Below are 13,857 nucleotides of genomic sequence, written 5' to 3'. Positions count from 1 at the left end.
GCGTGGCCGCAAACGGGGCGGCAATCGGAGCTCTAGATCAAAAGTTATGGTGGTTTGAAGATCAAGTGAGAGAAAGAACTTGAGAGAGTGTTCTTCTCCCCCCTTCCCTCTAATTCAGCGTGTTTGTGTGTGTAATGAGGAGAGAGAGTGCTGAAAACTAGGGTTTTGGTTAAGTTATGTTGGGCCAAGGGCCCACTTTGGGTCCAATTGGCCCGGTTTGGCCCGTTCGGTCCAATCTTGGTCCGAATTCTATAAAATTGGTACCGAAATTCTCGTCTCAGTCTCCTCTATCACATTTAGCCATAAAAATCACATTTTAGGCTTTCTAGAATAAATTCTCATTTATGGGTTAATTAGCCGTTAATTAACCGGGTTTTACATTTAGTGCTGTTATGCTGATTGATGCTATGTAATATGGCTCAAAGATGCCTCATTCATATGAATTTATCTCTTGTTTTTCTTGATTCACAAATCTTGGATTCATATGTGAGACTTTGCTACTGTTTGTTATTTGGGAACGTCCAAATTACTACCGAAATGCTGCCAAAATTTCTGAAAACTACTTTGTGTTAACTTGCAGCTTATGAATGGCTTTGGCATCTCTTGATTTGAACCCATTTTAGCTTATGCCATGTTCAATTCATAAGCTAATTTGGTCAGCATTTCCGTTTTCATTTTAGGTCCCTTTCATGTATATTGATGATTGACAGGATCAAGGAACTATTTGACGAATTGCTGTGTTAAATAGACCATGGGTTAGATATGTCAATACGAACCTTGTTTTGTTTTCAACAGTACCAGTTTACATCAAATACTTTATGACTTCGGGTTAAGTTCAATTTTCACCTTACTAAACCAATGAAGCCTCTTTCAATGATTTTTCCATTTGATTTAAACTTGTTCTTTTTTGTTTAAGGTTCTTATGTTGTAACAAATTGGTGCTTTCCACTAGTGTCACCCTTTTATATTGAAATTGCTTTTACCATGTTTTGGTTACACTAAGTGCTAATCCGAAAATTTTCTCAACACGAATTGTTACAAACTCAGCGACCATAGGCATTGACGATGACTTGCTTTTTTATTCTATGCCTTTATGCAATTTATATTTCATCATCAATGACTTGCATCATCCTCATGAATGTGAGTGTGCTTGTTTCTGATACTTTTTGAATTTCTCTTGGTTAGGCCAATAACTGTCATACCACTAATCTTTGACCTAGATTTCTAATTTCTAACTTGTTAACCGTCTGACTCTTCTTTTTTGTTTCCAATTAACCCTTTCACATTCTTTTGGGTATGACAATTATTGTTGCTTAACAAACAAGCACTTTGCTAGTATTTCATGAATTCTTGGTTTATGCCTCTGATTGATATCTGAATTATATTTTCTTACATTCCAAGAGTTCTCTTCCTTAACTCACTTCATGATTACGTTCAATCCTCTTGTCGTCTGTTTTCTGTGTGATGCATAATTTCTTACTTTACACTCTTTTGGTTTGCTTAATTGTTTATATCCTGTGATTTCTGTTTTTCCAGGATGTCTAACAGAGGAAAAGAAAAGGTTACCTCTCAGAAAAGGAAGAAATCTCAATCTTTCGCTGATTTTGTATTCTCCAGTTATGCCAAAATCTTTCTTTCCGACAAGGAGAAAGCGGATCAGTTACTGCCTCTGACCAAAGAAGGGAGGTTCCCTAATTTGTACTGTGAGCTACACTTCCCTCTCCTTCAGAAGTGGCATCTCAACTTGGAAAAGAAGTTGGATATTTCCGCTGACTTGAGGTGATCTGTTGAGAGTCGGATTGAGGGGGTAGGCTTATGTTTTGTGGGTAGGGAGTTACACGTCGTTGCTCGCACGTGACTTCATTAAAGTGAAAACGCTGGGGGCGATTTCTGAGCTTCCCAGACCCAATTCCCATGGATTCCAGAGATTATTTCATGCAGAATTAAAGATTGGACAAGGGGGGAGCATGGTGCATGAAATTGTGATCTCTGACAACGGCACCAAAAACTTAGTACACGCGATCATAATCTCAACACTTTCCTCACAATTCAACACAACTAACCAGCAAGTGCACTGGGTCGTCCAAGTAATACCTTACGTGAGTAAGGGTCGATCCCACAGAGATTGTCCAAGTAATACCTCAAGCTTTTCACTTGGACCTTCATGCCACAAGCACATGGTTAGGGATAGCTTGGTTTAGCCGCTTAGGCTAGGATTTTATTCTTTTGGGCCCTCCTATCCATTAATGCTCAAAGCCATGGATCCTCTTTACCCTTGCCTTTTGGTTTAAAGGGCTATTGACTTTTTCTGCTTACTTTTTTTTCTTTTTCTTTCGTTCTCTCTTTATTTTTGCCATTTTTTTCTTTTTCAATGCTTTTTCTTGCTTCAAGAATCAATTTCATGATTTTTCAGATTATCAATAACATTTCTCTTTGTTCATCATTCTTTCAAGAGCCAACAAGTTTAACATTCATAAACTTCACTATAAAAAATATGCACTGTTCAAGCATTCATTTAGAAAATAAAAAGTATTGCCACCACATCAAAATAATTAAACTAATTTCAAGATAAAATTTGAAATTCAAGTACTTTTTGTTCTTTTATAATTAGGCAAATTTTTCATTTAAGAAAGGTGAATGATTCATGGAATTATTCATAGCTTTAAGACACAGACACTAGACACTAATGATCATGTAATGAAGACACAAACATAGATAACACATAAAGCATAAAATCGAAAAACAGAAAAATAAGAACAAGGAGATTAAAGAACGGGTCCACCTTAGTGATGGCGGCTAGTTCTTCTTCTTGAAGATCCAATGGAATGCCTGAGCTCCTCTATGTCTCTTCCTTGCCTTTGTTGCTCCTCCCTCATAGCTCTTTGATCTTCTCTAATCTCATGAAGAATGATGGAGTACTCTTGGTGCTTTACCCTTAGTTGGTCCATGTTGTAACTCAAGCCTTCCAAAGAGGTGTTGAGTTGCTCCCAATAGTTGTGTGGAGGAAAATGCATCCCTTGAGGCATCTCAGGGATTTCATGATGAGGAATTTCCTCATGCTCTTGTTGAGGTCCATCAGTGGGCTCTCTTATTTACTCTATCCTCTTTTTAGTGATGGGCTTGTCCTCTTCAATGAGGATGTCTTCCTCTATGACAATTCCAGCTAAACTGCATAGGTGACAAATGAGATGAGAAAAGGCTAACCTTGCCAAAATGGAGGACTTGTCAGCCACCTTGTAGAGTTCTAGAGGTATGATCTCATGAACTTCCACTTCCTCCCCAATCATGATACTATGGATCATGATGGCCCAATCCACAGTTACTTCGGATCGGTTGCTAGTAGGAATGATGGAGCGTTGGATGAACTCCAACCATCCTCTAGCCACAGGCTTAAGGTCCAGTCTTTTCAATTGAACTGGCTTGCCTCTTGAGTCTCTTTTCCATTGAGCTCCTTCTACACATATGTCCATGAGGACTTGGTCCAACCTTTGATCAAAGTTGACCCTTCTAGTGTAGGGGCGTGCATTTTCGTGCATCATTGGCAAGTTGAACGCCAACCTTACATTTTCTTGACTGAAATCTAAGTATTTCCCCTAACCATTGTAAGCTAATTCTTTGGATTCGGGTTCATACTTTGATCATGGTTCTTTGTGATCCATGCGTTTGCATAGAACTCTTGAACCATTAAGATTCTGACTTGTTAAATGGGATTGGTGACAACTTTCCAACCTCTTCTTCGAATCTCATGTCGGATCTCCGGATACTCATTCCTTTTGAGCATGAAAGGGACCTCAGGGATCACTTTCTTCTTGGCCACAACTTCATTGAAGTGGTCTTGATGGACCTTTGAGATGAATCTCTCCATCTCCCATGACTCAGAGGTGGAAGCTTTTGCCTACCCTTTCCTCTTTCTAGAGGTTTCTCCGGCCTTAGGTGCCATAAATGGTTATGAAAAAATAAAAAGCAATGCTTTTACCACACCAAAATTAAAAGGTTTGCTCGTCCTCGAGCAAAAGAAGAAAGAAAGAAGGGAAAGAAGAAGAAAAATAGAGGAGATAGAGGGAGAGAGTGAATTCGGCCAAGGGGGGTAGAAGTTGATTGTGATGTGTGAAAATGAAGGAGGGATGAGGGGTTCATATAGGAGTGGGGGGAGGGTTGGGTGCATGTATTTTGGGTTGGGTTTAGGAGGGAAAGGATTTTGAATTTTTTGGAGGTAGGTGGGGTTTTTGGGGAAGAGATATGGAGGTGATTGATGAAGAGAATATAGGGAAGATGATATGATTTGATAGGTGAGTGGTGTTTTGGGTAGAGTGTTATAGAGATGTATGAGGGGGAAAAGAGAGAGGTGGGGTAGGTGGGGATCTTGTGGGGTCCACAGATCCTGAGGGGTCAAGGACTTCTCATCCCTAGTCCATTTAGGCGTGCAAAAATGCCCTTAGAGTGCAATTCTGGCATTTAACGCCAGACTGCTGCCTGTTTCTGGCGTTAAACGCCAGCTTTTATACCTTTCTTGGCGCTTAACGCCATGCTGTAGCTTGTTTCTGGCGTTAAACGCCAATTTGATGCTTCTTTCTGGCGTTTAATGCCAAGCTATAGCCTATTTCTGGTGTTAAACGCCAGTCTGGTGCTTCTTTCTGGCGTTAAATCTAGGCGTTTAACGCCCATTCTGCTACTCCTACTAGATTTTAAATGCCATTAAGTTCCTCCTCCAAGGTGTGCTATTTTTAATGCTGTTTTTTATTTTGCTTTGATTTTTGCAGTTATTTTTGTGACTCCACATGATCATCAACCTAAAGAAAACATAGAACAATAATGGAAATTTAACATAGATAGATAAAAATTGGGTTGCCTCCCAATAAGCGCTTCTTTAATATCAATAGCTTGACAGTGGGCTCTCATGGAGCCTCACAGATAATCAGAGCATGGTTGTGGCCTCTCAACACCAAACTTAGAGTTTGGTTGTGGCCTCTCAACACCAAACTTAGAGTTTGGTTGTGGCCTCCCAAGACCAAACTTAGAGTTTGAATGTGGGGGCTTTGTTTGACTCTGTATTGAGAGAAGCTTTTCATGCTTGTTCTCCATGTGTACAAAAGGATAACCTTGAGTCTTGAATACAAGGTAATCCTCATTCAATTGAAGAACCAACTCTCCTCTGTCAACATCAATCACAACTTTTGCTGTGGCTAGGAAAGGTCTGCCAAGGATGATGGATTCATCCTTATCTTTTCCAGTGTCTAGGATTATGAAATCAGCAGGGATGTAAAGGCCTTCAACCTTCACTAGCACGTCCTCTACTAGTCCATAAGCTTGTTTCATTGATTTGTCTGCCATCTCTAGTGAGATACTTGAAGCTTGTACCTCAAAGATTCCTAGTTTCTCCATTACAAAGAGTGGCATGAGGTTAATACCTAACCCTAGGTCACACAAAGCCTTCTCAAAGGTTATGGTGCCTATGGTACATGGTATTAAGAATTTACCAGGATCCTATTACTTTTGAGGTAAAGTTTGCTGAACCCAGGTATTCAGTATATTAATGAGCAATTGAGGTTCATCCTCCCAAGTCTCATTACCAAATAGCTTGGCATTCAGCTTTATAATTGCTCCTAAATACTGGGCAACTTGCCCTTCAGCAATGTCTTCATCTTCTTCAGAAGATGAATAGTCATCAGAGCTCATGAATGGTAAAAGAAAGTTCAAAGGAATCTCTATGGTCTATGTATGAGCCTTAGATTCCTTTGATTCCTCATTGGGGTACTCCTTAATGGCTAGTGGACGTTCCCTGAGGTCTTCCTTACTAGGATTACTGCCTTTTCACTCTCTCCATGTTCGGCCATGTTGGTCACAGTTATGGCCTTGCACTCTCTTTTGGGATTCTCTTCTGTATTGCTTGGGAGAGTGCTAGGAGGAGTTTCAGTAACCCTTTTACTCAGCTGACCCACTTGTGCCTCTAAGTTTCTGATGGAGGACCTTGTTTCATTCATGAAACTGAGAGTGGTCTTAGATAGATCAGAGACTATGTTTGCTAAGCTAGATGATTTCTGCTCAGAATTCTCTGTCTGTTGCTGAGAGAATGATGGAAAAGGCTTGCCATTGCTAAACCTGTTTCTTCCATCATTGTTATTGTTAAATCCTTGTTGAGGCTTTTTTTGATCCTTCCATGAAAAATTTGGATGATTTCTCCTTAAGGGATTATAGGTGTTTCCATAGGCTTCACCCATGTAATTCACGTCTGCTATTGTAGGGTTCTCAGGATCATAAGCTTCTTCTTCAGAAGATGCTTCTTTAGTATTGTTGGATGCATTTTGCAATCCATTCAGACTCTGAGAAATCATATTGACTTACTGAGTTAACATTTTGTTCTGAGCCAATATGGCATTCAGAGCATTAATTTCAAGAACTCCCTTCCTCTGAGGCATCCCATTACTCATAGGATTCCTTTCAGAGGTGTACATGAACTGGTTATTTGCAACCATTTCGATGAGTTCCTGAGCTTCTGCAAGCATTTTCTTCAGGTGAATAGATCCACCTGCAGAATGGTCCAATGACATCTTAGACAATTCAGACAGACCATCATAGAATATATCCAGGATGGTCCATTATGAAAGCATGTCAGAAGGACACTTTTTGGTCAGTTGCTTGTATCTTTCCCAAGCTTCATAGAGGGATTCACCTTCTTTCTGCCTGAAGGTTTGAACATCCACTCTAAGCTTGCTCAGCTTTTGAGAAGGAAAGAATTTGGCTAAAAAAGATGTGACCAGCTTATCCCAAGAGTTTAGGCTATCTCTAGGTTGAGAGTCCAACCATATTCTAGCTCTGTCTCTTACAGCAAAAGGGAAAAGCATAAGCTTATAGACATTGGGATCAACTTCATTGGTCTTAACAGTATCACAGATCTGCAAGAATTCAGTTAAGAACTGAAAAGGATCTTCTGATGGAAGTCCATAAAACTTGCAATTCTGTTGTATCAGAGAAACTAGTTGAGGCTTATGCTCAAAATTGTTTGCTCTAATGGTAGGGATTGAGATGCTTCTTCCATGGAAGTTGAAATTTGGTGCAGTGAAGTCACCAAGCATCTTCCTTGCATTGTTATTGTTGTTGGGTTCGGCCATTACTTCTTTTTCAAGATTCTTTGTAAGGTTTTCTCTGGATTGTGTGCTTTAGCTTTTCTTAGCTTCTTCTTCAGAGTCCTTTCAGGTTCAGGGTCAGCTTCAACAAGAATGTTCTTGTCCTTGCTCCTGCTCATATGAAAAAAAAGAGAACAGAAAATAATAGGGATCCTCTTTGTCACAGTATAGAGATTCCTTTATGTGAGTAGAAGAAGAGAAGAATAGAAGAATAATGTAGAGAGAAGAGATGGAGAATTCAAACACAGAGAGGGAGAGAGGGTTCGAATTATAAGAAGAAGAGAAGAGTGTTAGTGATTAAATAAATAAATAGAAGAAGATGAGAGAGAGAGTTTTCGAAAATAATTAAAAGGAAAAGGAAAATATTTTTTATTTTAAAATTTAGTTAGAATTCGAAAATTAAGAGAAGAAATAAAATTAAAATTAAAATTTGAAACAATTAGTTAATTAAAAAAAATTTTGAAAAAGGGTGAGGAGTTTTTGAAAATTAGAGAGAGAAAATTAGTTAGGTGGTTTTGAAAAAGATTTTGAAATTAATTTTGAAAAGATAAGAAGTTAGAAAAAGATATTTTAAAATTAAAGTTTGAAAAAGATATTATTTGAAAAAGATATGTTTGAAAAGATATGATTGAAAAGATATGATTGAAATTTATTTTGAAAAAGATTTAATTTTTAAAATCAGAATTAATGACTTGACTCACAAGAAATCAAAAGATATGATCCTAAAATTTAAAGTTTGAATCTTTCTTAACAAGAAAGTAACAAACTTGAAATTTTTGAATCAAAACATTAATTGTTAGTATTAATTTCAAAAAATATGAGGTAAAAATAGGAAAAAGATATTGAAAAGGTTTGAAAAAGATTTTTGAAAATTTTCGAAAAACAAAGGAAAAAATGAAAATGATTTGATTTTGAAAAGATAAATTTTTTAAATTGAAATCTTGATTTGACTAACAAGAAACAACTTATTTTAAAATTTTTTTGACTAAGTCAACCAAAAGATTTCGAAATTTATGAGTGAAATAAGGAAAATATATTTTTTTATTTTTTTGAATTTAATGAGGAAAGAGAAAACACACAAAATGACTCAACACATAAAAATTTTGGATTAAAACAAATGATGCATGCAAGAACACTATGAATGTCAAGATGAACACCAAGAACACTTTGAAGATCATGATGAACATCAAGAACTTATTTTTGAAAAATTTTCAAGAAAGGAAAAACATTCAAGACACCAAACTTAGAGATTTTTCATGTTTAGACACTATGGATTAAAAAATTCATATGAAAAACCACAAAAGACACAAAACAAGAAAATACGAAGATCAAACAAGGGGACTCATTAAGAAAAACTTGAAGATAATGAAGAATGCAATGCATGAATTTTTGAAAATTTTTAGAAAATTAAAAAGATGCAATTGACACCAAACTCAAAACTTGACTCTAGACTCAAACAAGAAACACAAGAATATTTTTGATTTTATGATTTTATAAATTTTTTGTAATTTTTTGAAATTTATTTAGGAAAAAGAAAATAAAAAATTCAAAATTTTTAATAAGAATTCCAGGAATCATGCAATGTTAGTCTAAAGCTTTAGTCTAAAAAGATTAGACATGGCTAGCCAAGTTTCAACAAGACATCACATACAACAGCCAAATTGATGGGAATCAAAAAGGCTCTTGTGATGATGAAAGTATCATCTGAAACTCTAGAATTCATTCTTAAAAATTTGAATAAGTTTTCGAAAATAGAAGGAAAGTTTTGAAAATTTTTTTTGAAAATAAAACGAAAGAAAGTCACCTAATCTGAGCAACAAGATGAACCGTCAGTTGTCCAAACTCGAACAATCCCCGGCAACGGCGCCAAAAACTTGGTGCACGAAATTGTGATCTCTGACAAAGGCACCAAAAACTTGGTACACGCGATCATAATCTCAACACTTTCCTCACAATTCCGCACAACTAACCAGCAAGTGCACTGGGTCGTCCAAGTAATACCTTACATGAGTAAGGGTCGATCCCACGAAGGTTGTCGGCTTGAAGCAAGCTATGGTCATCTTGTAAATCTCAGTCAGGTGGATTCAAATGGTTATAGATTTTTGATAATTAAAAGATAAATAAACATAAATAAAGATATAGATACTTATGTAATTCATTGGTGGAAATTTCAGATAAGCGTATGGAGATGCGTTATTCCTTCTGAATCTCTGCTTTCCTACTGTCTTCATTCAATCATTCATACTCCTTTCCATGGCAAGTTGTATGTTGGTGATCACCGTTGTCAATGGCTACCTCCCGTTCTCTTAGTGAAAATGGTCCTCTACGGTTTCTGTACGGCTAATCAACTGTCGAATTTCTCGTCTCGGATGAAAAATACCAGGCATAGCTACCGCATGGCTAATCAGCTGTTGGTCCTCACTTGTGTTGGAATAGGATCCATTAATCCTTTTGCATCTGTCACTACGCCCAACAGTCACGAGTTTGAAGCTCGTCACAGTCAACCCTTCCCAGATCCTACTCGGAATATCACAGACAAGGTTTAAACTTTCCGGATCTCAGGAATGCTGCCAATTGTTTCTAGCATATACCACGGAGGTTCTAATCTTAGATTCAGATGCCCCATTGTCAAAGGGGAGACGATGTGAATCGTTGATTAGAAACCCAAGAGATATGCATTCAAGCTTGTTTTCATGTAGAACGGAAGTGTTTGTCAGGCACGCGTTCATAAGTGAGAATGGTGATGAGTGTCACTTGATCATCACATTTATCATGTTCTTGTGTGCGAATGAATATCTTGGAATAAGAATAAGCTTGAGTTGAATAGAAGAACAATAGTACTTTGCATTAATACTCGAGGAACAGCAGAGCTCCACACTTTAATCTATAGTGTGTAGAAACTCCACCATTAAAAATACATAAGTGATAATGGTGTTTATTGGTTTCGGCCCCAAAGGGGGAACCAGAATAACCAAGACGTCTAATACAATGAGAAAAAGTAATATTTATACTAAAACTAGTAGCTAAGGTTTACAGACATAAGTAAATGATGCAGAAATCCACTTCCGGGCCCACTTGGTGTGTGCTTGGACTCAGCATTGAAGCTTTCATGTGTAGAGACTTTTCTTGGAGTTAAATGCCAGCTTTTATGCCAGTTTGGATGTTTAACTCCAGCTTTTATCCTGTTTCTGGCATTTAACGCCAGAATAGGGCAGGAAATTGGCGTTTGAACGCCAGTTTGCGTCGTCAAAACTCGAGCAAAGTATGGACTATTAAATATTGCTGGACCAGGATGTCTACTTTCCAACGCAATTGAGAGTGCACCAATTAGGCTTTTGTAGCTCCAGAAAATCCATTTCGAGTGCAGAGAGGTCAGAATCCAACAGCATCTGCAGTCCTTTTTCAGCCTCTGAATTAGATTTTTGCTCAGGTCCCTCAATTTCAGCCAAAAAATACCTAAAATCACAGAAAAACACACAAACTCATAGTAAAGTCTAGAAATGTGAATTTTTCTTAAAAGATAATAATTTTTTACCAAAAAGTAGCTAGATCCTACTAAAAACTACCTAAAAACAATGCCAAAAAGCGTATAAATTATCCGCTCATCAGAGCACTTAGTGTAGTTATGATGAGCCTTTAGTTAGTTTTCTAGAGAGAGAAGCTCCCTCTTCTCTCTAGAAGTAGGTTAGGGTTAGGTTAATCTCTCTTAGATCTAGGTTTAATTTCATGTTTTCATCTTGTTCTCTTTACAATTCCTTGTTGTAGTGTCTTGATTTCCCTTTCTTCTCTTGTTAATTTCTCTTTTTAGGTATGTTTATGTTATGAACACTCTTGTCAATTCCAACTTCCTTTAATGCAATTTGAGGTATTTCATGTTAATTTTGCTTTCTGTAGTTGATTGTTTGTATTGGGTAGTAGTAGATTTTATTAATTCTTGCAATTTACTATGCTTTCCTTTCGTACCTTCCAAGTGTTTGACAAAATGCTTGGAAGGATGTTAGAGTAGATTTTTGTGTTCTTGGCTTGGGATGATAACTTAGGAACCCTTGAATTACTAATGTCCAAGTGATTGATAATTGGGATCTATTGATACTAGCTCTCACTATGTCAATTAGTGAAATGGTTAGGACTTATGGACTAGGATTGATAAAGCTCATTTGACTTTCCTTCACTTGATGGAGGATGATTTAATGGGATTGATCCTTGCAATTATCATATTGTGGTTAGTAATAAGGATAGAGATCCTTGACCATCAACCCTTGCCAAGACCTTTTTATCATTTAAGTTTCATTTACTTGCAATTTACATTTCATGTCCCTTATTCCAAAAACCCCAAATATACTTGTCCCATAACCAATAACAAGAATATTTTCCTGCAATTCCTTGAGAGACGACCCGAGATTTAAATACTTCGGTTATTATTTTTATTGGGGTTTATTACTTGTGACAAACAAAATTTTTGAATGAAGGAATTGTTTGTCGATTTAGAACTATACTTGCAATGAGATTTCCTTTGTGAAATTCTTTACCGATAGACGATTTCCTCTAGTCAAAGGCGCCGGAGGCACTAGCCACTGGGTAGGGTTTATGGTTTGTGGTGCACGAAATTGTGATCTTAATGGCACAAACAACTTGGTACGCACAATTGTAATATCACTCTTCTTCACAACTTCGCACAACTTACCAGCAAGTGCACTGGGTCGTCCAAGTAATAAACCTTACGTGAGTAAGGGTCGATCCCACGGAGATTGTTGGTATGAAGTAAGCTATGGTCATCTTGTAAATCTCAGTCAGGCGGATTCTAATGGTTATAATGGTTTTCGAAAATATAAAAATAAATAAAGCATAAAATAGAGATAGAGATACTTATGTAATTCATTGGTGAGAATTCCAGATAAGTGCATGAAGATACTATGTTCCTTTTGAATCTCTGCTTTCCTAATGCTTTCATCCAATCATTCTTACTCCTTTCTATGGCAAGCTGTATGTAGGCATCACCGTTGTCAATGGCTACTTCCCATTCTCTCAGTGAAAATGGTCCAAATGCATTGTCACAGCACGGCTAATGATCTGTCGGTTCTCGATCATGTCGGAATAGGATCCATTGATGCTTTTGCACTTGTCACTACACCCAACACTCGCGAGTTTAAAGCTCGTCACAGTCATCCCATCCCAGATCCTACTCAGAATACCACAGGCAAGATTTAGACTTTCCGGATCTTAAGAATGCTGCCAATGGATTCTAGCTTATACCATGAAGACTCTGATCTCACGGAATGGGAGGCTCGGTTGTCAGGCGAGGCAACCATGCGTCGTGGGTCAGGAATCCAAGAGATACACACTCTAGCTTTCGCAGGTAGAACGGAAGTGTTTGTCAGGCACACGTTCATAAGTGAGAATGGTGATGAGTGTCACAGATCAACACATTCATCAGGTTAAAGTGCGAATGAATATCTTAGAATAAGAATAAGCATGAATTGAATAGAAAACAGTAGTAATTGCATTAATACTCGAGGAACAGCGGAGCTCCACACCCTTAATCTATGGTGTGCAGAAACTCCACCGTTGAAAATACATAAGAATAAGGTCCAGGCATGGCTGAGAGGCCAGCCTCCAAAACGTGATCAAAGGATCAAAAGATAATCCAAAGATGATATAAGGATATTACAAAGATTGTCTAATACAATAGTAAAAAGTTCTATTTATACTAGACTAGTTACTAGGGTTTACAGAAATAAGTCTAAGTGTAGAAATCCACTTCCGGGGCCCACTTGGTGTGTGCTTGTGCTGAGCTTGAGCTTTACACGTGCATAGGCTTCTCTTGGAGTTAACGCCAAGTTATAACATGTTTTTGGCGTTTAACTCTGGTTTGTGACGTATTTCTGGCGTTTTACTCTAGAATGCAGCATGGAACTGGCGTTGAACGCCAGTTTGCATCATCCAAACTCGAATAAAGTATGGACTATTATATATTTCTGGAAAGCCCTGGATGTGTACTTTCCAATGTATTTGAGAGCGCACCATTTGAAGTTCTGTAGCTCCAAAAAATCCATTTTGAGTGCAGGGAGGTCAGAATCCAATAGCATCAGCAGTCCTTTGTCAGCCTCCTATAAGATTTTTGCTCAGGTCCCTCAATTTCAGCCAAAAAATACCTGAAATTACAGAAAAACACACAAACTCATAGTAAAGTCCTGAAATGTGAATTTTGCATAAAAATTAGTAAAAACATCCCTAAAAGTAGCTAGATCTTACTAAAAACTACCTAAAAACAATGCCAAAAAGCGTATAAAATATCCGCTCATCACAACACCAAACTTAAATTGTTGCTTGTTCCCAAGCAACTGAAAATCAAATAGGATAAAAAGAAGAGAATATACTATAAATTCCAAAATATCAATGAATATTAGTTCTAATTAGATGGGCGGGACTTATAACTTTTTGCTTCTGAACAGTTTTGACATCTCACTTTATCCTTAGAAGTTTAGAATGATTGGCATCCATAGGAACTTAGAGTTCAAATAGTGTTATTGATTCTCCTATTTAAGTATGTTGATTCTTGAACACAGCTACTTTTATGAGTCTTGGCCGTGGCCCTAAGCACTTTGGTTTCCAGTATTACCACCGGATACATAAATGCCACAAACATATAACTGGGTGAATCTTTTCAGATTGTGACTCAGCTTTGCTAAAGTCCCCAGTTAGAGGTGTCCAGAGCTCTTAAGCACACTCTTTT

General features: G+C 37.5%; 1 long non-coding RNA gene across 1 annotated transcript in view; it reads right to left on the bottom strand.

Moving 5' to 3' along the window:
* Positions 1 to 13,857, bottom strand: part of LOC127748303 (uncharacterized) — a 24,717-nt gene that overhangs the window by 2,520 nt on the left and 8,340 nt on the right. The window lies entirely within an intron of this gene.

Source organism: Arachis duranensis, chromosome 6 (genome assembly GCF_000817695.3).
Source record: "Arachis duranensis cultivar V14167 chromosome 6, aradu.V14167.gnm2.J7QH, whole genome shotgun sequence".
NCBI classification, from domain to species: Eukaryota; Viridiplantae; Streptophyta; class Magnoliopsida; order Fabales; family Fabaceae; genus Arachis; species Arachis duranensis.
Note: the sequence above shows the minus strand (reverse complement) of the source record. Positions and strands in the feature narration are given on the sequence as shown.